The 26,301-nt window shown below is 35.8% G+C and overlaps 1 pseudogene; it reads left to right on the top strand.

Moving 5' to 3' along the window:
* The window catches only part of LOC122342269, a 38,054-nt pseudogene extending 19,020 nt beyond the window's left edge, over positions 1-19,034 (top strand).
* The last annotated feature ends 7,267 nt before the right edge of the window (positions 19,035-26,301 follow it).

The raw sequence follows: 26,301 nt of genomic DNA, 5'->3' as shown, positions 1-26,301 counted from the left end.
AGCACACAGATATTAGCTAGACGATTAAAAAAACAGCAGGCATTAAATACAATCTACAAAATTCAGGACCCTAAAACAAAACAATTAATATACGAACCAGAAAAGATAGAAACGATTTTTGAGAATTACTATAAATCATTATACTCTCAACCCCAGCTGTAAATAGAGAAAAGGATAAAAACATTTCTAGATTCCCTAGACCTACCTACAATTGGCACAATTCAAAATGAACTACCACTGCACCAATCACAATGGAAGAAATTAGATAAAACAATAACTGGATTAAAAACAATAAATCGCCAGGTAGCAGCGGCCTTCCATCTGAATGGTATAAGATTTTTTGGGGAGGACTTAAAACAAATTCTATTAAAATCATTTAACGAAACTCTTAAGAAGGCAAGCTTCCTCTCATGGAGGGAAGCTATCATAACAGTGATACCAAAGGAGGGTAAAAATAAAGAATTATGTGGCTCATACAGACCCATCTCGATTTTAAATGTTGATTATAAAATATTCACTTCAATTATCTGTAAAAGGATCGAAATATTTTTACCCGATCTAATTGAGGAGGACCAGACTGGTTTTATCAAAGGCAGGCAGACACATGATAACATTAGAGAACATTACATGTCATGGAAAAAATTATGCAGAAACGTGAATGTGCAGCTATCCTGAGCCTTGATGCAGAAAAGGCGTTTGATAGTGTCAATTGGGCCTTTCTACCAGGTACTTGAACGATTTGGTTTCAGTGAAAATTCATTACAGTGTATCAGAACAATCTATTTAAATCCAAGAGCTAGAATTAAAGTGAACGGAAATTTAACAGCCACCTTTAATCTATATAGGGTACGAGACAGGGCTGTTTGAGCCTCTACTCTTTTGCTCTCTACATCGAGCCCCTTAGCCCAAGCAGTTAGGCAAAGCGAAGACTTAAATGGGATTACAATTGGAGAAGAAAATCATGTAATTGGGTTATTTGCTGATGATGTAATTATATATCTTAGGGAACCTGAGACTGCCCTCCATATACTTATGAACCTACTGTTAGAATATGGTGAATTGTCTGGGTATAAAATAAATGTATCAAAAACCCAGATATTAACATTTAATTTCTCCCTTCACAAATAATCAGACAAAACTACAACGTAAAATGGGATGCAAAATTTATTAGATATCTAGGGGTAATTCTGACCAAAGAATATTCAGAACTTTACTGTAAAAACTATAATATCATTAATAAAAACATTCAAAGAGACATCGAGAGATGGTCAACGCTGCCAATGGAATTTAGTTCAAGAATAGAGATTGTAAAAATGAACATTGTCCCGAGATTACTGTATCTTTTCCAGGCTCTTCCAGTAATGATTCCTAAAAATCAATTTAGGGCTTGGGACAAGACAATTTCCTGAGATTTATCTGGGAAGGTAAAAGCCTCGAATAAAATATACAACATTGCAGCTAGGAAAAGACAAAGGAGGGCTAGCACTGCCAAATCTACAGGAATATTTTTATGCAGCTCAAATTAGGCCATGTGTTTGTTGGTGTAACCTAAGTTATATATCTAAATGGAAAAACATAGAATGTATAAATCAAAGTTTGCTCTATACAGTGCCTTTTAGGAGATAAAGAAGAATTCTTGACTTCCAAAAAACTTAAATGCAATAATGCTCACCACACTTGAGGTATGGTTTAAATTAGTTGAACAGTATAACCTTCAAAGTCAGATTATTTTGTTAAAATGGGTGGCATTAGATCATAATTTCAAACCAGGGCTTCTTGATGCCAGCTTCAAGAGATGGGCGAATCAAGGGTTAACTGCACTGTGTACTTTCATTGCACAAGAACAATTCAAAAAGTTTTTCAGAGTTAAAAAGAATTATAACTTGATAATAAGGATTTTTATCGATATTTACAAATACGGGACTATTTTGAAAGGCAATATAAAAGAATGAGTCGCACTGAATTGAATAAATAGTGAAATTGATCATTGATTCCTATACAAACAATAATCTCAAAATAATTTCTAAGTTTTACCAGGCCTTGAGGGAGAATGGAAGGATACATCCACTATATTAAGCAGAAATGGGAAAGGGAATTAGGAGAAGAAATCCCAAGTGAAAATGGTACTGGCCTGTAAGGTGCAACATACAATTACTCGCTCACGGAGGTGGAAAGAATTTGCATGGAAGAATTTGGTGCGTTTTTTCATTACTCCCAAAATTAAAAGTAAACAAATATCCACACCACAAATATGCTGGCGAATGTGTGGCCAGGTCGATGTTGACCATTTTCATATTTTCTGAGCTGTGCAAATATATTACCTTTTGGAACAAAGTTTTGTTGGAGTTTGAAAGGATCTTGGGATATGAAATCCCAAGAGATTTTGTTATAATTTACCTTGGTAATTTTGAAGATGTCGTGTTAAAAGAAGATGTATATCTTGTAAATGTATTAAATGTAGCATGTAAGAAGAGCATTACCAGGCACTGGTATAAACAGGTCACCCTCTATCGATGAATGGATAATAATTGTTAAGGAAATATGTGATATGGAAGAATTGACTTTCAATTTGGAGACTTAAAAGGACTTATTTTAAGATATTGGAAGAAATGGACCGAATACTGTAATATAAACAATTACTGATTGTTCAAAATGTGAAACAATGTAACTCTCCAATGTTTTCTTTTCTGTTTGATTTGCTTTTCTATTCTTGATGTCTTGTTTTGTATCGTTTAATTATTTGTTGTAAAAATGTTTTATAAAAATAAAAATAAAAAAAAAAAAAAAAAAAAAGAAAAGACTAAACAACCAAGGACAAGACAGGACACACTCAGAAAAACTAGTTTTAAAACATAAACATACAAAAAAACTAAAGGAACTCTTTTTTATTATCTTCAGTAGTCAGAAATTAAACTTTAGATGAAATACAAAACATGACAACGCAAAAATGAAAGTACAAAAACAAAATCCATACGCATGCCTTCTCAACTTTATTATAAAGTTTAATTCTGTTCCTTTTAAAGCAATCTTAATGCAAATGTATGCATATTTTCTTGTTTTCAGATTGGCAGGTTGTACATTGACTGGTCAGTGCTGTGAAAGCTTGTCTTTAGCTCTACAGTCATCAAACTCTCATCTGACAGAGCTGGACCTGAGTAACAATGACCTTCAGGATTCAGGAGTGAAACTGCTTTCCACTGGACTGGAAGAGTCCACACTGTCGACTGAAATATACTAAGGTTTGCTGAAAAATTGCACATTTAAGATCTTTTAATAAAAAATCCACCAAAATCTGTGCCTAAACTTTTGCATAAGACTGTTAAGAAATTATTTTAACCCAAAATGCTAATTATGCTCCTTTGAACTGACTTTCCTTAAAATACGGATTTTGTTTAATCCCAGACTACATGTAATCAGAAGCAATTTTAAAACTGGAATATAATTTATATTTCATTCACTTCATTTCTAGTGATTATCATCAATTAAATGAGAGGTTAGTGCAATGAGTATGTAGTCATTTAGTGCCATTTGATGTCAATTTTTATGAATTTTTATACATTTCAATTTTCAACAAATTGTACTACATCCAATTTATTTCAACTCTTAAAAATCTATAGTTATAGTTGGCTTTGCAAATGCAGCAGTAAAATACTTGTTCTGATCTATCATCTGTAATATGTACAAAATAATATTTAGTCAGCACAGCAATGATGGTATAACCATAATAACTGATGTTATAATATGTGTAAAGCTTATCTTCCAGTATATAAAACCAAAACTGAATTTGTGAGTCAAGTTTTAAATGTGAAAAGTGTATACTCCAAGGTTAAAATAACATACCCTTAAACCCTTTAGACACAAATATCAGTGTGAGTCCCAGATTATCATAATACAATATTCACAATTCAAAAAGCATTCACTTAGTCTGGAGCAGTATGGTCAATATTTAACCACTGATTTAATAAAGCTCTGTTGCCAAGACAATCATTTCATAATTTAAGGAGTGCATAATAATTAAATTTTGAAAATATTTTTATGTTTACTGTTTTTCACTTAATCAAGCTAGTGATCATTGTGTTTTTAATAAAGAAGAATTACATATATATATATATATATATATATATACATACATATATATATACATACATATATATATATATATATATATATATATATATATATATATATATATATATATATATATATATATATATATATATATATGCATAATACGAGCCTAAATTTGCAAACCTAATAATGGGTGTTGAATAGAAGTTAATTAAATCATGATGTATTGATTTGTTTAGATTGCTCTCTTGTAATCTCACTGGTCAGTGCTGTGGAAGTTTGTCTTCATCACTGAAATCATCAAACACCAGTCTGAGAGAGCTGGACCTGAGTAACAATGATGTGCAGGATTCAGGAATTAAGATGCTCTCTGTAGGACTGAAGAATTCACACTGTCAACTGAACATACTGAGGTATTTAAAAATAGATCTCTGAACAAACTAAACATGTCACTTGTCTTGCTCTTGACTTCTTAGTTTCTTATAATTGCAGAACCTGGCTATATTTGCTCCAGTCTTTAACTGCAAAAAAACTCAAACAAAACAAAAAAACAAAAAGAAAAATACTACTACTTATAATAAAAATTAGGATTGTTGATTTGTTAATGATTAATGATTGTTGGTCATTATTTTTTTTGTTTTTAATATTTCTGGTTCAAACTTTTTGGGAAAACAAAGAGAATTTTTATCTTTTATTTTTTGATGCAGTGGGCAGACCAATAATTATCAGACATTTGACAGAACTCTTACAATAAAAAAATACAATTAACATAAAATTAAAACTTCATATCTGAGTTTCCAACAGCAGTAATTGGTCTTATACTCAATTATATTCTGCCTTGGTTTCTCCTGGATGTCTTCTCAGTGTTCCTTATTTATGCCACTTAGACATTAATATTTCACCTTAAAAGTAGCATTTGACAAAGATATTATCGTATCTTGGAAGTTTCTTTGTTTGGGGGGCTGTTGTAATAAATAAATATTACTTTTTTACTTCACTACATTTTAAAAAATACATATACTACATTTTAATGGATACTGTTGTTACTTTTGTGACTGAAACTAAAGAAAATAGCAACTGTAAATACAATCTGCCCTGATTTTGTAGAAGTGAAATCTAATGACAAACTAATGTCTTCTGGATTTTTACTGTGTATGTTTTCAGATTGTCTGGTTGTATGGTGACAGAGGAAGGTGTCGTTATGTGTCTTCAGCACTGAGTTTAAACTCATCACACCTGAGAGCTGGATCTGAGCTACAATCATCCAGGAGATGCAGGAGTAAAGATGCTCTCTCTGAAAACTAGAGGATCCAAACTGCTCACTGAACAAACCTCAAGTATGTTAAAGAGGAAGAGTCATGCATGTGTACAATGACAAGTGTATTACAAATACAAACAATGCCTAACTAAACTAAATAGTAAAAAAGAATAAAATAAAATAAATAAACTCAATTAAAGTGAATTCTATATTTTATCCATTCAAACAACTATGAAAGTGATTCCAGTTCTAGACACACACACACAACACACACACACACATATACATATATATATATACTGTATATATATATATATATATATATATGCTGACTTGACAGTTGACCAGCCCAGACCACCTCCTGAAGTGATTTGAGTGACTGGATCTTTATGTTATGGAGGGCATTTACACTTGGCCTAAAGTGCATAAAGTGACCAGGTGTAAATAGCCCAAAATAGTCAATTCAAAGATAAAATGTATCAGGTGAATTGGAGCATCAGCAGTGCAGCACCACTGGAAGCAATTAAGTCAATTAAATTACTCTCTTTCCAAAATGTCCCCACAAAGATGACAAAATCCATAATCTTGATTTAATGGGATCATGTTTTTGAACCCCAAGAGGAAAAATCTAAAATGCCGTTGTTTCATGTCAGGGTAGGTCTAGGGTTTGAGTAGAGGATAGAAAATACAGAATATAAAGTAGAAACACGATTACAACTGAGGAATGTCTAAATAAAACCTGTAAACCCAATATGTGTATGTATGTTACTAACTGTATCAGATGTCTTTTTTAGTGTGATCATGGAGAAAAGTCCAGGATTACAGCCGGATTGCACAAATGTAAGTCTACACACACACACCAGAAACACATTCACATCTTTAGTGATTGTCATTGTGTTGTAAATATCTCTTTATTCAGATGCCTGTGATGTCACACTGGATCCAAACACAGCACACACTCGTCTCAGACTGTCTAAGAAGAACAAAAAGGTGACATATGTGAGGGATCATCAGTTATATCCTGATCATCCAGAAAGATATGATGTGTGTTTTCAGGTTCTGTGTAAAGAGAGACTGTCTGGACGCTGTTACTGGGAGGCTAATTGGACTGAGCTGCGGTAATATCAGTCACATATAAAGGAATTGGCAGGAAAGGACAGAGTCGCACATTGTATGTTTGGACTCAATAAAAGTCCTGGAGTCTGAACTGCTCTGATAACAGATTCACTGTTTGTCACAACAATAATTCAACTGTCATTCACGTCCCTTCGCTCTCCTCTAATAAAGTAGGAGGTATGTGGATGTGTCAGCTGGCATTCTAACCTTTACAGCATTTCTGACACACACAAACTCACACACTTACACACATTCAGTACAACATTCACAGAGTCTCTATATGTCGGATTTGGGTTTTATCATTTAAATTCCCCTCAGTGTCCGTGTGTCATGAGCAACAACAGACCATTTTTTTAGTCAATTTACTCACAAATAATGTAATTACCTGCAATGTTTGTTTATGGTCTTTGTTAAAGGTCCAGAATTGCGTGTGATATCCCATTGTTCTGTGTATGTTATAAGTGTTGAATGATTAAATGATTCACTTAAATGCTTCACTTATTTCATTACTGGTGTCACAGTGTGGTTCAGGAAGGAGCACTGATGAGAATATTACATTAACACACGAACAAACGATACTGCTACAGGCAGACAGAACATAACCACACTTATTAACGTGAGATCGGACACATTAAACTCAAACAAACAGGAGCTATATACCCAAAGGAAATTACTAAATTAACTAGAAACAGCTGATGACAATTAGACAATCAACAGAAAGTCACATAGAGCATGTGGAACAACAGAGTCCACAAAAAAACATTTTTGAAAAAATCTTTTCAATTATTTTATTTAATGACAAACACATTTTTATTAGTCAATTTCTTCTGGCCTAGTCACAAATTATATGAAGCAAAAAGCATTATTTTGAAAAGACAACTTGCTCCATAACCATCTATACAGTAGTTACATCCAAACTATAATTTTTTCAAATATACATACATATTTTTGAATTCCTGCAAGTCTATGTTTTTATTTGCATGGCATTTATTCGCTCAATACTTAATTTTCTCTTTTGCATTTTTTTTCTTTTTGTATATCTTCTTTTTACTTGTAAATCATCACTTGATAATAGAACTTTGATGAGGTTAAAGACGATGGAAATAATTTGAAATGATTGTAACAAAATAGAAAATAGAATTGTATTTTGTACAGAACTGAGCATACCTAAAACTGAATGATCATGTGCGGAAGTCTGTCTGGGATGACTCTGAAGCAAACAGCTTTCTGATGCCTTCCTCAAGGACAGGGTATACAATTAAATCAGTAAAAAAAAAAACAGATGAAGAGGCCCCTGATCATACACCCAATGCAAAAATACTGATACAATGCCTGTAGTACAGGTACATCTCAAAAAATATAATATTGTTAAAAAAAAAAAAAAATCTGCTTATATATATATATATATATATATATATATATATATATATATATATATATATATATATATATATATATATATATATATATATATATATATATATATATATATATATATATATATATATATATATATATATATATATATATATATATTCGCTTTATGATCTCCGATTGCTCTGATCCCAGGACTTCTGGCAAAGGTTCTCAATATACTGTTGTTACCAACTCCTATTTTTTTTTTTAGTCTAGGGTCACTAGGGAAGGTAAATAAAATAAGAAAAAATGAAATAACACGATGAGAGGTCTCCTGATCCTCTATCCCAGCCCTCAATAATGATGAGAAGAATATAAATACTCTCCAAACTTGGTTCACTGAAGTTCAGAAAAATATAACAACATTTTTTGATAGTATAATTAAACAATTTTATTTTTCTTAACAAAACAAACGTAATTCAAGACGTCGAGAGAGTAAATGCCAACATAACAAACAAAACAATCTACCTTCTGATTTAACGACTTAACTTACCTAAACAAAAGAAAACTAAATTAAAGACAATAGTCTTACCTCTCTCCCTGACTATAGAAAACATGAGAAAATATCAGAAAGGGACACATCCCAAATAAATAGACACTCATCTCCTTACATGGTTGTTTTAGACCTCAAGAGACAGTTGAAATATCACCATTATATTCACACCTAGGTTTCACTACATTTCTCACAACAACGAGAGGACAACATCGCCTGGGATAGCGGACAAGAGACTCCTCTCGAACTGCGCCTCTGTGCTGCTTTATTGTCTGGTCAGAGTGAAGTCGTGCTGGCGCACTGGCATCAGCTGCATGCAATTTGCGCTACTTAGCCAGGAGAGAGAGAAAAAAAAAAAGGAAAAACAATCATGTGACAATACACAATTACGCCAGAGGACGAACACCCACACCATTAAAATCATAAACATCATACGCTTGTTTATAACCAAACACACACATTATCAAACTCCACTACACAGAAATGCTAAGACCTGACAATGCATCAGCCACAATATTGTCTGAGCCTCTTTTGTAAGTAATGTCCAGATTGAATTCTTGAATGGCAAGAGACCACCGCATAAGACGCTGATTTGAATTAGACATACGCTCAAGGAAAACTAGCGGATTGTGGTCTGTATACACAACTATAGGGACACGCTACCACCCATGTATACTCAAAGTGTTGTAATGCCATCAACATGGCCAATGCCTCTTTCTCAATAACACTATAGTTCTGCTGACACTTGGAGAACTTTTTGAAAAATACGAGACAGGGTGCTCTACACCAAATCGATCCTCTTGTAAAAGGACTGCACCTGCTCCTGTAGCTGAGGCATCAATCTGCAATTTGAATGGAACATCAAATTTAGGGGCTTTGAGTACTGGTGTACTACAGAGTAAATATTTTGCAGCCTTAAAAGCATGTTCACAGTTGGGTGTCCAGATAAAACTTTTAGCAGTGCTTAACAAATCAGTTAGTGGAGACACAACGGAGGAAAAGTTTGGGCAGAAAGCACGATAATATCCACACATTCCTAGAAATCTTCAAGTTCACGCTTATTAGAGGGAGCAGGATACTCAAGAACCGCTGTTATTTTGGCTTCAACCGGTTTGACTCATCCCTCACAACTTGCTTACCCAGGTAAGTTATTTTTCCTTTGCAAACTCACATTTAGCCAGATTCAAGGTCAATGAGGCATCAGCCAAACGTTGAAGTACCTTTCTGAGGCTGGATACATGCTCTGTCCAAGTAACTGAAATGAATAACCACATCATCCAAGTATACTTCACAGTTCTCCACATCTGCCAACACTGTATTCATTAACCGCTGGAAAGTAGCAGGAGCATTCCGCATTCCAAAGGCCAGGACAGAATACTGTAGGAAGCTGTCTGGTGTAACAAAAGCGGATATTTCTGATGCACGCCGAGTCAGAGGCACCTGCCAGTATCCCTTTAGAAGATCTAGCTTTGTTACATACCTGGCGTTACCCACCCTATCCACACAATCTTCCATCCTAGGAAGTGGGAAGGAATCAGCCTTAGTTATATGGTTAACTTTGCGATAATCCGTGCATAAAAGCGATAGGTGGAATCAGGCTTTGGTACCAGTAAGCAGGGCGAACTCCAAGGACTTTGACTCGGCACAGCAAATCCATGTTTCAGCATATACTCCACTTCAGCTTTCATTATGTCACGCTTTTGAGGGTTAACTCGATAGGGATGCTGCTTAATTGGGGGTGCATCTCCAACATCAATGTCGTGGGAACAAATGGTAGTTCTGCCAGGCACATCTGAAAACAGATCTGGGAATTCAAACAACAATTCAGTCAGTTCTTTAATTTGACTTTCCTCAAGATGAGCAAGGTAATTCTCAAATCGCTCATGATAGCAGAGTTTTGTAAACGTGTGGAAGAAATTTGAACTTCTTTATTGCGCAAACCATCATCTTCCATGGTGTAGCTTGTAACCAAAGCAACAGTGGAAGTTAACACTCTCCCAGACTTCCGCTCTTCCTCACCAAGTATTTTGTCACACTTTGTTGCATTCACACACTGAGAAGTCACATACTTTTTCAGCATGTTGATGTGGCACATACGACTTTTACACTTACGATCAGGAGTGTCAACTATATAGTTTGTGTCACTCACTTTCAGAATCTCCAGGCTGGAAGGACCTAAAAACAGACTTTCATCGTTTGTTGTGCTGTCACCAGGTGTTGTAATGCCACTTCACGAGCTTGTTGTAGTCTCTTTCAGATGGATTGAACATAATCAGGAATAGACACAGCGGACGAATGTTCAGACAACTATTGTTCACTTAACAATTTTAATGGCCCTCGCACAACATGACCAAAAACAAGCTCTGCTGGACTAAATCCCAGAGACTCTTGCACTGTCTCTCTCACTGCAAAGAGAAGAAATGGAAGACCCTCGTCCCAATCCTTTCCAGTCTCGACACAGTAACTGCGCAGCATTGTCTTCAATGTCTGATGAAACCTCTCAAGTACACCCTGGGACTCAGGATGGTAGGCACTGGACAATTGGTGACTTATGCCAAGCTCCTTTAAGATCTGCTCAAACATTTTTGATGTAAAATTTGTGCCACGGTCTGTCTGGATTATCTTTGGCAGTCCAAAGGTAGAACAAAACTTGATCAGCTCTCTCTACTACTGCTTTAGCTTTTAGACTACGTGTAATGGAACTGCTTCAGGAAATCGTGAGGCAGAACACATGATGGTTAAGATATACTGATGTCCAGCCTTAGACTTCGGTAATGGACCAACGCAATCAATGATCAGCCGTTCAAAGGGCTCCTTCATAACAGGGATGGGAGTAAGAGGAGCTACAGGAATCTTCTGGTTTGGCTTTCCTGCAAGTTGGCAAATTTTACACGCTTTGCAAAAAGCAGACACAGCAGCCTTAATACCAGGCCAGTAGAAATATCTGGAAACTCTGTAAAATGTTTTGGCACTCCCAGATGACCAGACATTACATGTTCATGAGCTAGCCTCAACACCTGCGTGCATGATAGCCACCAGGCAGAACGATCTGTTGTACCTCCTGACAGTTCTCATCGTCAGCATCTGGTTTCCATCTGCGCATCAGCAGTCCATCATCCCAGTAATACATCACCCCTGATTTAGGTGCTTGCCCAAGATCTGCAGCTTCAACACACTTCACTAGCGTTGAGTCTCCTCTCTGTGCTGCCATTAAATGATCTCTGCCCACTTTTATGGCCGTTTTTATCTCAGAACTGGAATCAAGCTCAGGCTCCATAGATAATGTGCACTCCGATGGAACAGCTTCTGGGACTAGAAAAGAGTAAGCAAGATCCACCACTTCCTTAAAGTTCTGTGCCTGTGCACGAGTCACTGCACATGCAGGAAAAGCTGAGGGATACGCAGTAGCAAGATTAGTCAGGTCTTTCACAACTGGAGACTTTGAGACAATTGGAGTAGGGAAAACTTCACCACCTGCCAAGTCATTCCCTATAATTAAATCTACACCTTCCACAGGTAATTGTTTACGGACACCCAACTTAACTGCTCCATTGACAAGATCTGACTTCAAATGTACCATATGCAAAGGCACATTAACACAACTCATCTCAATACCTCGAACTAATACATCAAAACCTGTATAAGTGTCAGCAGAAAATGGTAATCTATGCTCAAGAATGAAAGATTGAGCCGAACCTGTGTCCCTAAGCATAATAGGCTTAAACTCAGCATCAGGATAAATAGAAACCATGCCCTCTAAAAGAAATGGCTGGTAACTTTCTACATCAGCTGTGCTTAACTTTGGTAGAGACTGAGCAAGAGCTACACTCTTAGTTTTCAAGTTTTTCTGCTTCCACAATTGACACTCTGCAATCAGATGTTCAGGGCTAAGACAATAGAAACATTCTCGTTTCTCTTTATTTACAGGTTTAATTTTTCGAGTACCTGGAAAAATTTTCTACTCTAACGGGCGCATGAAACGAAGGCGCCACATTTAGTGACGCAACGGCACCAGGAGGGACAAATTTTGACTGTCGCGTGCGGTAAAACAGTGCGATGTGTCAACACAAACTCATCAGCCAATACGGCCGCACTCGACAATGAAGAGACTTTTTGTTCATTCAAATGAACCACCAAAGTTTCAGGAACACAATTTTTTAAATCTTCTAGCAGAATTAATTCTCGTAATTCTTCTAAGGTCGTTATCTTGTTCAAAAACACCACTTATCGAAGAGATTTGTTTTTTCCTTTGCGTAACTCTAATACGTATGATTGTCTGGCTGATTTCTCGTATTGTCTAAACTTTTGCCGCACGCCCCGAACAAGCTCATACACACGCAAAACGGCGCTTTAATGGTGTCATAATCAAGAGCAGATTCAATTGGAAGAGTAGAGCAAACTTCTTGCGCTTTACCTGTAAGACTACATTGTAACAAAAGAGCCCACATATCCTTCGCCATCCTAACTTCCCAGCGACTTCGCTCACGCGCAACAAAGTAGGAATCCACTTCGCTTCTCTGAACGGGCGTACAAGTTTAATGTATCTACTAGATCAAATGGAACATCATTCGATGCATAACTCTGTCCTGCAGCCAAAGGGCTAGCCACCATCGATATCGGAGAAGAAACGGATTGAGCCTTGGTAGGAGGTAACGGAACTGGTTTAGCGGCTACGCGCTGAGCTTCTAAAGAAAGTTTTTTTAATGTAATATCCCTGTCAGCCTCCGCTTCAACAGTCCTCAATTTAATCATCTGAGCCTCGCACTCCTGCTTTTTAATTTCTAGGTCTAACTCCTTTAATCTCACCGCTAACCTAGGGTCCTGCAAAGCCATAGCGTCAGTATCTATTGAATTTATACTATCCAATTCTTTTCCTTCAAGCTGTTCGACCCTCTTCACCATCATCATCGGTTTGTTTTTGGTAAGATTCCTTCGTTTACTAACTTGTCATACAGCTCTTCTTTAATGACCTGTTTAGTAGCCTCTCTAGGAACATTAACCCTAAAAAAGTAAGCAATCATAAGGAGATCTTTTTTTCTACAACGATTATAAACCTCCGTAGTCGGCGCAAGGGTAAACGAAACTAAATCAAATTCCATTTTCACTTTCTACTACCAATATTCTCCTCTCTCACACAAAAAGAAATCAGCCAGAAATCAAAAAAATACAGTACTCACCAATCTGTGATGTAAACGACCAAATCCTGAAATAATGTGCACAGTTATTACAGAGATACTTCACAATTTTGTTTGGAAAACGAACGAATTTCATTATTTATCTCAGCGACGGATTTGAGCCCCATTTTGTTACCAAGTCCTATTTTTTTAGTCTAGGGTCACTAGGGAAGGTAACAAAATAAGAAAAATGAAATAACACGATGAGAGGTCTCCTGATCCTCTATCCCAGCCCTCAATAATGATGAGAAGAATATAAATACTTCCAAACTTGGTTCACTGAAGTTCAGAAAAAATATAACAACATTTTTGATAGTATAATTAAACAATTTTATTTTTCTTAACAAAACAAACGTAACTAAGACGTCGGGAGAGAGTAAATGCCAACATAACAAACAAAACAATCTACCTTTCTGATTTAACGACTTAACTTACCTAAACAAAAGAAAACTAAATTAAAGACAATAGTCTTACCTCTCTCCCTGACTATAGAAAACATGAGAAAATATCAGAAAGGGACACATCCCAAATAAATAGACACTCATCTCCTTACATGGTTGTTTTAGACCTCAAGAGACAGTTGAAATATCACCATTATATTCACACCTAGGGTTTCACTACATTTCTCACAACAACGAGAGGACAAATATCGTCTGGGATAGCGGACAAGAGACTCCTCTCGAACTGCGCCTCTGTGCTGCTTTATTGTCTGGTCAGAGTGAAGTCGCTGGCGTTACTGGCATCAGCTGCATGCAATTTGCGCTACTTAGCCAGGAGAGAGAGAGAAAAAAAGGAAAAACAAACAATCATTTGACAATACACAATTACGCCAGAGGACGTGAGCACTGTAATAGAGACTATTCTAAGTGCTAGGTCTCCTTCCATTAAAACAACTTATGCCCTCAGGTGGCATGTTTTTGAAATTTGGTGCATGACACATCATTCAGGCCTAGTTCACTGCCAGATTGTTTCAGTGCTGGAGTTTCTGCAAGGGAAACTGTCCTCTGGCACATATTCTCAGAATTTCATGTGGCCTCCATTTTGGCTTCTGCCATGTTCTGATTGATGGGGTTTTGTGGGAAAGCACCCTTTAGTTGCCAGCCTCTTTCAATTGTTGTTCATTCAATTGTTGATTCAAATTGAGTTAGATTAATGATTTCTACATATCTATTGTTACTGTTACATGTGTGTTGTATTTGATGTTGTGATGTTGTTGATCCCATACCGTACACATGGCTGAGGACAGACCCTGGCGTCTGCGGCAAAGTGGGCGGATATTGGAGAGTTGGAAAAAATCCTTGCGCTTTCCAACAGGGTAACCTGGCACAACTTGTTCCTGGGTGCATATTTTCTGCTGGGGCTGAACAAGGACATTATCTGCTGCATTATCCTCCTAGGTGTGATTATCCCTTGATCGAGCTGATAAATCTTGTCCTTTGGTTAAACTGTTCTGACTTTGAGGTAGAAGAAGTCAAAGAATTACCCTATAATTTACTCACCTCTAAACCATCCTAGGTGTATACAACTTTCTTCTTTCAGATAAACAATCTTTTTCAGAGATTTTTTTTATTTTATTTTATGCTGCACTACATTTTATACTAAATTTTAAACTGCACTTCCAGTAAAAATGTAAACAGTATAATCAAAGCTTTATTGGAATGCTGATCATTTACAGTAGGCTACTTTTTACAAAAAAAAAAAAAATATTTAGCATGTTAAAAAAGAGATCAAAATGAAGAGGGAAAAACCATAACAATGAATATTAAAAAACTACAGGATTACTTCATTAAGAATAGGAAAAATCTAAGCTAGTCAGATTTAGTAACTGAATAAAATATGAGATAACCTGGGTAATTAAATTGTATAAAACATATTTTGGTGTGCAAATGACCTGATTGGCTGTTCTTTACGTGGAGTTTTCCAGAAGAAGGCAGCATTGTCTGACCTAAAACATAATATATATATATATATATATATATATATATATATATATATATATATATATATATATATATATATATATATATGAATTAAATCAATTAAAAGCTTAAGATATCTACATGAATTATAGAACATAAACCCACATTAAAACCCTTAATACTAATTTTTGGTAAATAGATTATTTAAAACATTTATGTAAATTATTCCTTAACATATTTTATTACCTCAATTATCAACCTAAACAAATCCTGAGATACAACCCCATCTGCGATTGTGCGGATCTTCATTAATCTCACTCAAATTTTGTGATTCTGTTCAAAAGACTCCTTTGATTCAATCAATACGCATTAAAAAAATAAAACAAAAACATGTTTAATGTAGTTAACGTATATTTTTAGTATATGGTTATACAAATATGGCAATCAATCTACCAAAAATACTATCATATTTATTATAAAAACCATGGGTTATTTTCATAAACACTGGTATACCCTACTGAAATCTCTGAAGACATCTATTGTGTGTGAATCAGACATATCCTGTATCTGAAATAGGTCGACACACCTTAAGTGTCGCAGAAATTTCCATTGTCTGAGTTATCCCAAGGAAAGTTAGCATGCTAGCGGACTCAAGTTAGCATGCTTAAGTGACATCGATTTTGAAATTCTTGTATGTATTTACTGCTGTTGGTTCATGACCATATATCAAAAACAAAGAACTTGTAACTGTACTTTCATGAATAGGTTTCCCAAACTGCTCTCCTACCATGGACCAGAGGTGAACGTCTGATTACCTTAATGCTGGAAAGAATTTTAGTTATTTATTTTTTTACTAGCCCATCATCTATTTAAAACCAGTGGTCTCAGACTCAATTCCTGGAGGGCCACAGCTCAGTTTAGCTCCAACCATCTCAAAATCACGTCTGTTCCAACAGCTGTGAATCATAAAGATTCAAAATTCATTCAGTTTATTTAAAAACACACACATATATGAACAGTAAAACAAACTCAAACTATTAATAAAAACATAGGATATACAACGAAATATGAAAGCTTTCAAGATGTTCCATGCTTAGCATCATTATAAATAGATACACTACGCTAGCATAACATTTGCTAGCAGACATTTTCCTTTTAAAAATGTATGTGTCTTTAAGAGACTCTGTTTGCCTGTCATGTGACTGATCACATGACAGGAACAGGAACAAAACAGTAAGACAGCATGGCTAGCAAACAGTCTCTCACTTTACAAATCTGCTGGTAATTACCTTTTCTGGACTTTGTCTTATCTTTCCAGATACAAACACATGGATTTTGTATACACTGCTGGACACTTGATACTGTTTTTAATGGTATGGTACAAATAGACTTTTAACAGCCTATGAATACTGTGAATGCACATTTGATTTTCATTTTAAAATTGTTCTCTGTCTCATCATTTTAAATACTCAAAGATCTAACACAATACAATCTGACCCCATTTAAACAAATGTAACTTGACCTATAGGCTTAAATGTCACACGGTAAAGGATACATAAACTGCATAAACACATCTTATATTTAGAAACTGAACATCATTCATTTCTAACAATGATAAATGAGATGAGGAGTAACATCTGAGTATGCCATCATATCTTTGCTGAACAGATTTAATCAGTGAACCAGGTACCTCACATATTTTTTAACTGGAAATATCATAAATGTTAAAAGTGAACTCCGAGCACTTCATACTTGCTTATATAAGACAGAAGATTTGTATTGATCACTTCTGTAATTCATCTCTTACAGATCCATGTGACATTATTATAAAGATGGCATTTATTGTTGAAGACTGAAGAAACATTCAGAGTCAAACATGAAGAAACTGAGGAACAAACAAAATGGCGTTAAAAAAAGAGAGTGAAGACGTGAAGATTCAAGAAACATTCAGAGTCGAACGTGAAGAAACCGAGAAACAAACAAAAATGGCGTTTATTAAAGAGGAGAGTGGAGACATGAAGATTGGAGAAATGTTCCGTTTTAAACATGAAGATGCTGAGGAACAAACAGGTTGGTTTTCATTCACTCTCCTTGTAATTAAAATCGCTTCATGTTGAGTTCACATGACTCATTACCTACAAATTCTATCATTGCACTGAATGATGGGAAGAGGTTTTGAGCTTAGTGTGTTAATCTCAAACTCAGTTCCTGGAGGGCCACAGCTCTGTACAGTTTAGCTGTCTTCTTACTCTTCAACTTGTCAGAGCTGTGACCCTCCAGGCACTGAGCTTGAGACCACTGACTTAGCGCATATAAGATCTACATGTTGTCAGTCTTGATGTTTGTTTTTTGTTCCATTTAAATGGCGTTCATTAATACATATATATTTTTTTTTTTGCATTAGACCTGACAATGCTAAAAGAGGAGAGTCAAGAACCCAACAAAGAAGATAACATTCATTCTGAAAAGACACGCAAAAGAACTCAAAAGACAGCAAACAGAAGATATCTCACCTGCAAACAGTGTGGGAAAGAGTTTCAACAGAAAAGGAGACTTTGAAGTCCACTTGAGAGTTCACACTGGAGAAAAACCTTTTTAGCTGCCAACAGTGTGGAAAGAGTTTCATTCAAAAGCGCACCTTAAATACCACACGAGTTCACACTGGAGAGAAACCCTTCACCTGCCAACAGTGTGGAAAGAGTTTTACTAAACCAGGAAACCTTAAAGAGCACATGAGAATTCATTCTGGAGAGAAGCCTTATGCCTGTGAGCTGTGTGGAAAGAGTTTTATTCAAAAAGTGCACCTTAAAACCACATGACAATTCACACAGTAAAGAGAAGCCTTACATGTGCCCTCAGTGTGGAAAAAGTTTTAAACATAAACAACACCTCGTTGTCCACATAAGGATTCACACCGGAGAGAAACTTTTCACCTGCCAACAGTGTGGAAAGAACTTCACTAAACAAGGAAACTTTAAAGACCACATGAGAGTTCACACCGGAGAGAAGCCTTTCACCTGCAAACAGTGTGGAAAGGGTTTTACTAAAAAGGAAACCTTAAAGACCACACTTAGAATACATTCGGGAGAGAAGCCTTACTCCTGCTCGCAATGCGGAAAAAGTTTTGCACATAAACAACACCTCGATGCCCACATAAGGATTCACACTGGAGAGAAACCTTTCACCTGCCAACAGTGTGGAAAGAGTTTCACTGAAAAAGGACACCTTAAGAAACACATGAAGATTCACACGTGAGAGAAGAAGTTTACAGGTGATCAGAGTTTCAGAAGTAAAGTAGATCTTTAACATGTAAAATCACACCAGAGTGATTACTGTTCGGTGTGTCATGTGATTAACTGATAAATTCAAGATATGCTTTCATGCTTTGTCTGGTGCTGAGCCAGAGATGGTCAAGTGCTTTATGTGTGTATTTAAAAAAAATAAATAAAAGAGAAGCATTAAAATTTGCCTGAAAGTGTAAAAATTAATTACCAAATTCAGAAATTGTGAGTTGTCAACTTTTTATGCAATGTGTTATATATACAGTGCCTTACAAAATTTTCATACCCCTTCTTGTTTTCACATTTTGTTACTGCCTTATGTTAACCTACTTTTTTACCTCTTAAGACCATTATATTTTGGCGGATTTCTCTGTCTGTACATGACACATTCAGGGCTTTTTTAGATATTCCAAATGATTGGATGTCTTCAAAAATGTCTGAAGTTAATTTAGTGACACAATTATGAAAATAAGACTAAATATTTAGCTGATGCATATTTACAGCCTCAAGTCTTCTTTTTGTTTGATGCGATGCTTTGCTATTCAGCAATTTGTCATTTATCTGCCGTCTTTCTCTCCTCTTTACCTCTTATGCTCTGTCAGGTTGGATTGGGGCAGATGCACATGTTCATGTTTCTCCAGAATATTTGAATGGGTTAAATCCCAGGCTATGGTTGGACCAGTCTTGTTATGTTCTTGGATTCATCATCCTGTTGGAGGGGAACCTTCTGCCCAGTTTCTGAATGCTCTGCACTGAGTTTTCATTAAGGATATCTCTACATTTTGATTTATTGAGTTTTATTCTACTCTGATGAGTCCTCCATCCTTGTTGCTGAAAACAGCACAAGACATCACACTTTACTTTTTGATGGTACTCCATGTGATAAGCAGAGCTGGTTTCCTTAAAACATAATGCTCTGAGTTGTACCACTGTAATGGTAACTGACAATCTTCAAATCAGCTGTAGGCAAGACATGAGAATTCTGGGCTGGTGTAGAGGTTGAAAAAACAGATCAATATGATTATCTAAAAGTAATGCAATTAGTGTTTTATAGTGTTGCACTTGCCTATAAAAGGAGGAAAAAAAGGAAAAAAAATCAATGATTTGAGTGCATCCTTTGGAGTATCCAGTAGGGAGAGATGTGCTGTGTTATGTGTCATTAACAATACAGATTGACACAGAGACAGCAGCACGAGTCTTTGCCTTTTACTTATTTATGAACATTTCTCATTTTCAGGTAACAAATGTGTCATAATGGTTTTCATTATAAGTTAAAACAAAATAGTAGTCATGAGACTACTTACTTCTGTGAATATGTTTTAGAATGATGTTGTTAAATCAACAAAGATCGTAACGTAACTTCATGCTAATTAGCATGCTAAAATGAGATCGCACGTGGTTTGAGTTGAACATCGAGTTGCATCTTCACAGCGTGGATTAAAAGTGTATGTTGTGTAGTGGAAGTTATGTTATGTTTTGTTATCTTTTGTTTTCTTGAGTTTAATCCTTTAATAATGGATTGTTGGAATAGTGTTTCACTTTAATAGCGTTTTCGTTCATGAAAAGTGTACGTCACTGATTGTTATCTAAAGGATAATTCACTATGTATTCAGATAATACAAAATGAATTTAGTTATTATAGGAGAATTGATTTGTATTATTGATTAAGAACATATTACTGTGATTCAATGTACTCATCCATTCGTTGATTCAGTTCTGTTATTAAGTAATCTATGCTGTTGAATGAAAGATATTGTCATTACCAATACAGATTGACACAGAGACAGCAGCACGAGTCTTCGCCTTTACTTATTTATGAACATTTCTCCCTTTATCAGGGGTGTAACACTGCATGTTTTAAAACCCAATCCCTTCAGTCTGTGTCTATTAAAATAAAATGAACAATACAGCTTTATTGTCCTCAGCCTTTGGAAATTACTTGGGTCCATTGAAAACTGACGCTGGTTCCTCAGTATGTCTTTATGTTTCACTCTCCTCTTTAATAAACACTGTGTTTCCGTGTGTTGGGAGACTTTGCCATGTTTTGCCGTGCTATCTAATTCACTTTATTTTCACTAAAATGAGTCACATATTTGTAATAAATGGCTTTATATAGTGAGATCTTTCTAATCACTTAAACATAGACATTAAAAATACTATTTTGTACTTTACACACCTTTTATTGATATATAATTTTTAACTATTTTCCTGGAACTTGTGTCCCTTTCCAGGTATGTCACATGAACATTAATGGCATGTCTGTACCTTTAGACCTTAAATGCATTTAAAATGTAAAATATGTGAGCCCATTATGAGTCCTTTTAACAAAGTGTATTCATAAAAAAGTAAGTGCATTTGAGTTAAATCCCAATTCAAAGACTACATCCTTTGAAAGATTCGGTCTACTCAGACTAAGGACACTAAGAGTCTAGCCTTCAGAAGTTCCTGATTATCGTAGCAATGGTGCGTGAAGAGCTACCGCCAGATGTTACTTGTTAATGAAAATGGAGAAAACGAATTGTTAGTTTTTGACTTTTTAATAATCAAATGACACTTTAAATGTTGGGCTACGACTTACTAAAATATTGCTATGGCATTAAAAATGCTAAATATAAAGCTGATCAATGTAGAAGCTTATTTTACCAAAATTGTAAATTATTTTCTACATCAAAGAAATGCACATTTAAACAAAATATGTTAAATATTTAACTTTGTTTAGTTTTATGTAGGTTAATATATAGTATACTTATTGCCTGCCAACTGCAGCTATTTAGGGTTGCTGTGCTAGGGGTTGCAATCCTTGAATAGTCTGAGTCCTTGGCGGTTGCATCGTGAAGAATGAGTCACCACGCCGCCATGATGCAATTGGCCTACAAATTAGGCCATTGTAGCATCGCGTGTCTTTTGACTTGGAACCGACCATCGCTACGTTGCCATGATGTAATCGGCCTTCAAATGGGTCCTTTGAAAGCCGTAGCCTACAGATTGGGACACAGCTATAGAGTGGTAAAAGTGTCTGGCAAGGTGCAATACTAACTAATGCTACAGTGCAAACTTTATCAGGAACAATGGGTACAAAACAGTAGTTGAACTGTGTCACTGCTGTTGGCTTGAGGTCTCACAAATTGGAAATGCGGTTGAGGTTGAACTAGTTGTTTGCATCACTCACATCCTGTTGTTGAGAAACAGCAAACAGTAAAAGTCAGAGCAATTATGCTTATAACTAAAGTAGTTAGCTATAAATAAAAAAAAAAAAATTACAGAGAAAAAAGCTACATTGACGCATTTTTAATGCCTGCAAGCCTCAAAAACAATTACAAGCTTACAGCTATTAAAAGTAACAGTATTGCAACCTATTTTACATACACACATATATGTTTTGCACAGACGTGCAACAAAAAGGACTTGCCGTTAGCAGTTACAAATCAGAGGAGGCGGGCGAAGGGTGCGATGTAGGGTGTGTGTGTCTGTGTATGCTACGGCCTAGGTTAGATGCAGAAATATAAATTGTCCTTTAGTTTAAAAATTTCGACCATGTTTGATTCCACCCTGTTAAGTTACATCAAGGACAAGTTTTTATGTCAATCCCTGTTCTAGGTGTATTACGGTGAGAAAGCACTAGCTACATATCCTGAATGAGTTACGGGACTTCCTGGTCTAAAAAAACAAATGTTGTGGATAGTTCGATAACCCAGCAAGATGAATATGTATGTATGTGTGTATGTGTGTGTGTGTGTGTGTGTGTGTGTGTGAGAGATCTATACATAAACGCAGGTATGTCTATGTGTATAACGTATATATATATATATATATATATATATATATATATATATATATATATATATATATTATACATCCTCAATCACTTTTAGTTAGCTTTTGATAAAACGAGGATGGATTTCAGCTGTGGCAGGTAGCACAGCCACTCCTCACTAGCCACTTTGCAGGGTTGAATTTTTATAAACAATAACAGATGCTTGTCCAGGAAAAGTAGATTTCAAAATATGTTTTACTGTTAACATGTAGGGTAAGACCCTGATCCCTGATTTCCGGAATCCTTGTGTTGCTCTTTGAGCTTTATATTTTCAGTGTCCCAAGAGCATCTGATCCAAACATTGAGGTTAAACTTTTGGTTGGAAATGTTAAGAATGGCGTCAGTTTACTCTTATATTTATAGAAGAAGTGTGATTCATAATGGTTCCTCAGCTCTTAAATTATTTAAGAGTGCTGAGGAGATCTCCTAACCAGGGCTGCCATGTTTTCCAAGAGCTGGAAGAACCTCCACTGGTGAGATGCATTGAATCTCAAACCAGTCCATGGGAAAGAACACCCATGTCAAGCTTTGCAAACATTTTCACAAAAATTATCCCTTGTGACATTGCTTTCCGAGAAGTTATTGAGGCCTTTAATGAATCCATGACCTATGCTTCAGATGTTGGTCTTGAGGCTATGGAGAGTGAACAACTGGGCCTCTCCTCTCTCGTCCTGGAACGATCTAGCAGCACAGATGGTCCACGATTATTTGCTGAGAAAAACACAGAAACATTTCATTCAGTCTAGATGACGTTCAGTTTACTGCAGTGTCAAACTTCTGGCCTACTTTGGCTGACAATCTCACACATGGTGACCAGGAGGCATGTCCACATGGAAGAAGTCCCATTTCTCTAAGAATAACAAATGTTTCCCTGAGCTTTTTTTCTTACTTTTTTGTGAGAGTATACCTGCACCTGAGTATGACCACCTGTTACCTATCAAGAACTGTACCTCAATTCACTCAATTTGTGTCTGACGAAAACTGATTGTTAGAGCTAATCATATTTACTACGTAAAGCAATCCAGACCCAAACTAACTGACAATATGGAAGCATAATCAGATAAACAGGCATGTGTCGGTGGTGAACGTGATCCAGGGAATGAAGCAAAGAGAGATTATCCGATATAAGAGTGATAGTCTAAGCAGGAGAAAACAGAGTTCGAAACAGTAAAATAAGGGATGATCCAATACAGACAATAAATGCAGGGCAGGCTGCTGATAGACAAGACAAAACCAAATCAGTCTAAACTAAACTAGCTATCAGCTAAAACAAGGATAAGTGCTAGACAATGTTCGCCGATTTGAACAGGGTCTTAGTCCTGTTGGAAACTTTTTTTAGCTTCTTTTTAAAGAAGACCAGGAGATTCTTGGTAAAGCAGGAGTTCGCTTTTATTTCAAGGCTGTAGTCATCTGCAAGAAGTCTTCAAGAAATCTTTAAGAAAGTCAGTCAAGCACCCTCCAAGAAAATCTTCAAGAAATCTCCAAGAAACAAATCTAATCTGAAACATGTTAGGTTGGAAGTTTTTATATGTTTCAAAGGGGGAGGAGTACACAGAGGTGGAGACCAGTAAAACAAGAGTATGCAAATGCGATCAGAAACTTAGCCCAGGACAGGAACTTTCCCGATCCTTGATCTATTTAGCATCCAGGTGTCATTCAAATGCATAGGTGAAACAAAAGGCACAGTTGTACCTTAGAATTAGCATTCACACTTGATTTAGAGACACCTACCAGATGCTCAAGAACTGAAAGACAAAAGATAACTGTCTCTGGGGCTTGGGCTTTCCTGCTCTTAGAATGTTAATCACAATACACATTTAGCATATACTGTTATATTGAGTCTGTGTTTAACCTTTTATAAATTTGTAATACAACAGTCCAACTTAAATACTGTGTGTAATATTTTTTCACAAACTGCTTTTTCTAAAAAAAATGCCTAGAGGCACAAGAATTTATGTGCAGATATTTCATTGAAGAACTAGAACCAGAACTAGAACTAGAATCCATAGTTTTCAATCACATAACCAGTTCGGCAATATTTCAATCAATAAAAAGCATGACAAAATGCCGTCATGTATTTAAAACTGTAATATTTAAACATAAAACTTGGTAATCCCTGCAGAGATGAACAAACGAGGCCAGAATATGAACACAATCCGTTTAATGGTTCAGTGTTTTCCTTATAACGGTTTTCTATGGGAAGGCACTTTCTAATGTGAAAAACACAAAGTAATACTCTTAATAATAGTAATCACCTCTTATAGCTTACAAAACACCTGCAATTCACATCTACTTGTTAAGGAGCTTTAAGTAGCCTTGTGTTTTTTTGTCTAAAATAGCCTTTGGAAAATTGGATATTTTTGGTGAAATCTGATCCACAGACAGTGACACAACAGAAATGCTCCCCAGACACGGAAATGTAGCAAGGACGCCAGTCTATGTGACATTCAATTGTAAATTTTTAACGAAGCTTTGAGAATACTTGTGTGCAAAGAAAACCAAAATAACTTACTTCATTCAACAATCATTCTCTGTCCTGCAGCGTGACGCCATTTTAGAGAGTATCACAATGTAAACAAGACATGTGTATGTGTCTCTGATAATCTCCAAAATATCTTAAAAATTGTGTTCTGATGATGAACTTCTGTCTGATGGCTGATGTCTGCTGAGTTTGGAACAACATGAGGGTGAGTAATTAATTTAATGTTTGGGGTGAACTATCCCTCCAAGCTCGAGTGGAACATTTCCTTTTACTGTTGAAATATGTATCTAAAATGTTCAGCGATACACAAAAAAATGGCATTCTTGTATAGTATAAAAAGCTAGTAATATAGTTACTAGTTAATACTGTTTCCTGCTGTTTTTATCTAAACACAATGCTACAGTCAATTGTTCTTCTTTGAAAAAGTGCGTTCCGCCCAGAATACAGGACTTTTAGGTTTGGTTTGTAGAAACCCACCCACTGTCAGTTTACCCAATTGTGTTTCAGGCCAGGGGTTGCCAGTTGGTGGAAAACACAGTGTATTTCATTTCAGTCATGGGTCTGAGGAACTTTCTGTTTGAAAATTCAGCAATTTCGACCAAACACAGTTTTCTTGCTATGTCTAATAGTTAAAACAGCAACCAACCACCTGTAGGCCAGCATCAGGGATTTTTAATTTGCTAAGGCATCTATAGGAAGCCAGTGTAAACTAATGAAGAGTTTCACAGAGTAGAAGGTTAGAAAAACATGGCTTATGGGTTGCCTGGAACTCCAGCATAAAACTTCTGCAGAGCTAAAATCCTCCAGGAATTGATTTAGATTTACTTCACAAATACTTGTTTATCATTAGATAATTTTTTTGTTAGCTTTTGTCCTCATTTTTAGGTCACTGAGGACAAGTGTCTGCTAAGTGACTTATATCTGTTTATATATGCTATAAACTGGTGTTGTTATTAATCTGTTTTCACCAGATCTAATGAGATCTAATGGACAAGGTTTTTAAAGAAAGCAAATTTACAAAAATACAATCATCTGTGCCTTCTAAGACAATTTAACTGTATACTGTGTAATAAAAATATCACTCTTAAAGACATTTGTAAAGTCTTATGTCATATGACAGTATTTATGTTCTATTTGTGACTAGTATTGTGTTCTATTTGTGTAAAGGAGTTTAAGAAAAGGTTTCATGAAAAGGTCCACATAATAACAGACTTGGCTGCATTTGCCAAAAGTTACATAAGAAATTATCTTGAAGCCCTATTTGGATACAGGACTCATTT

This window comes from Puntigrus tetrazona, chromosome 4 (genome assembly GCF_018831695.1).
Source record: "Puntigrus tetrazona isolate hp1 chromosome 4, ASM1883169v1, whole genome shotgun sequence".
Taxonomy (NCBI): domain Eukaryota; kingdom Metazoa; phylum Chordata; class Actinopteri; order Cypriniformes; family Cyprinidae; genus Puntigrus; species Puntigrus tetrazona.
The sequence above is the reverse complement of the archived record's forward strand: the minus strand, read 5'-3'. Positions and strand labels throughout refer to the sequence as shown.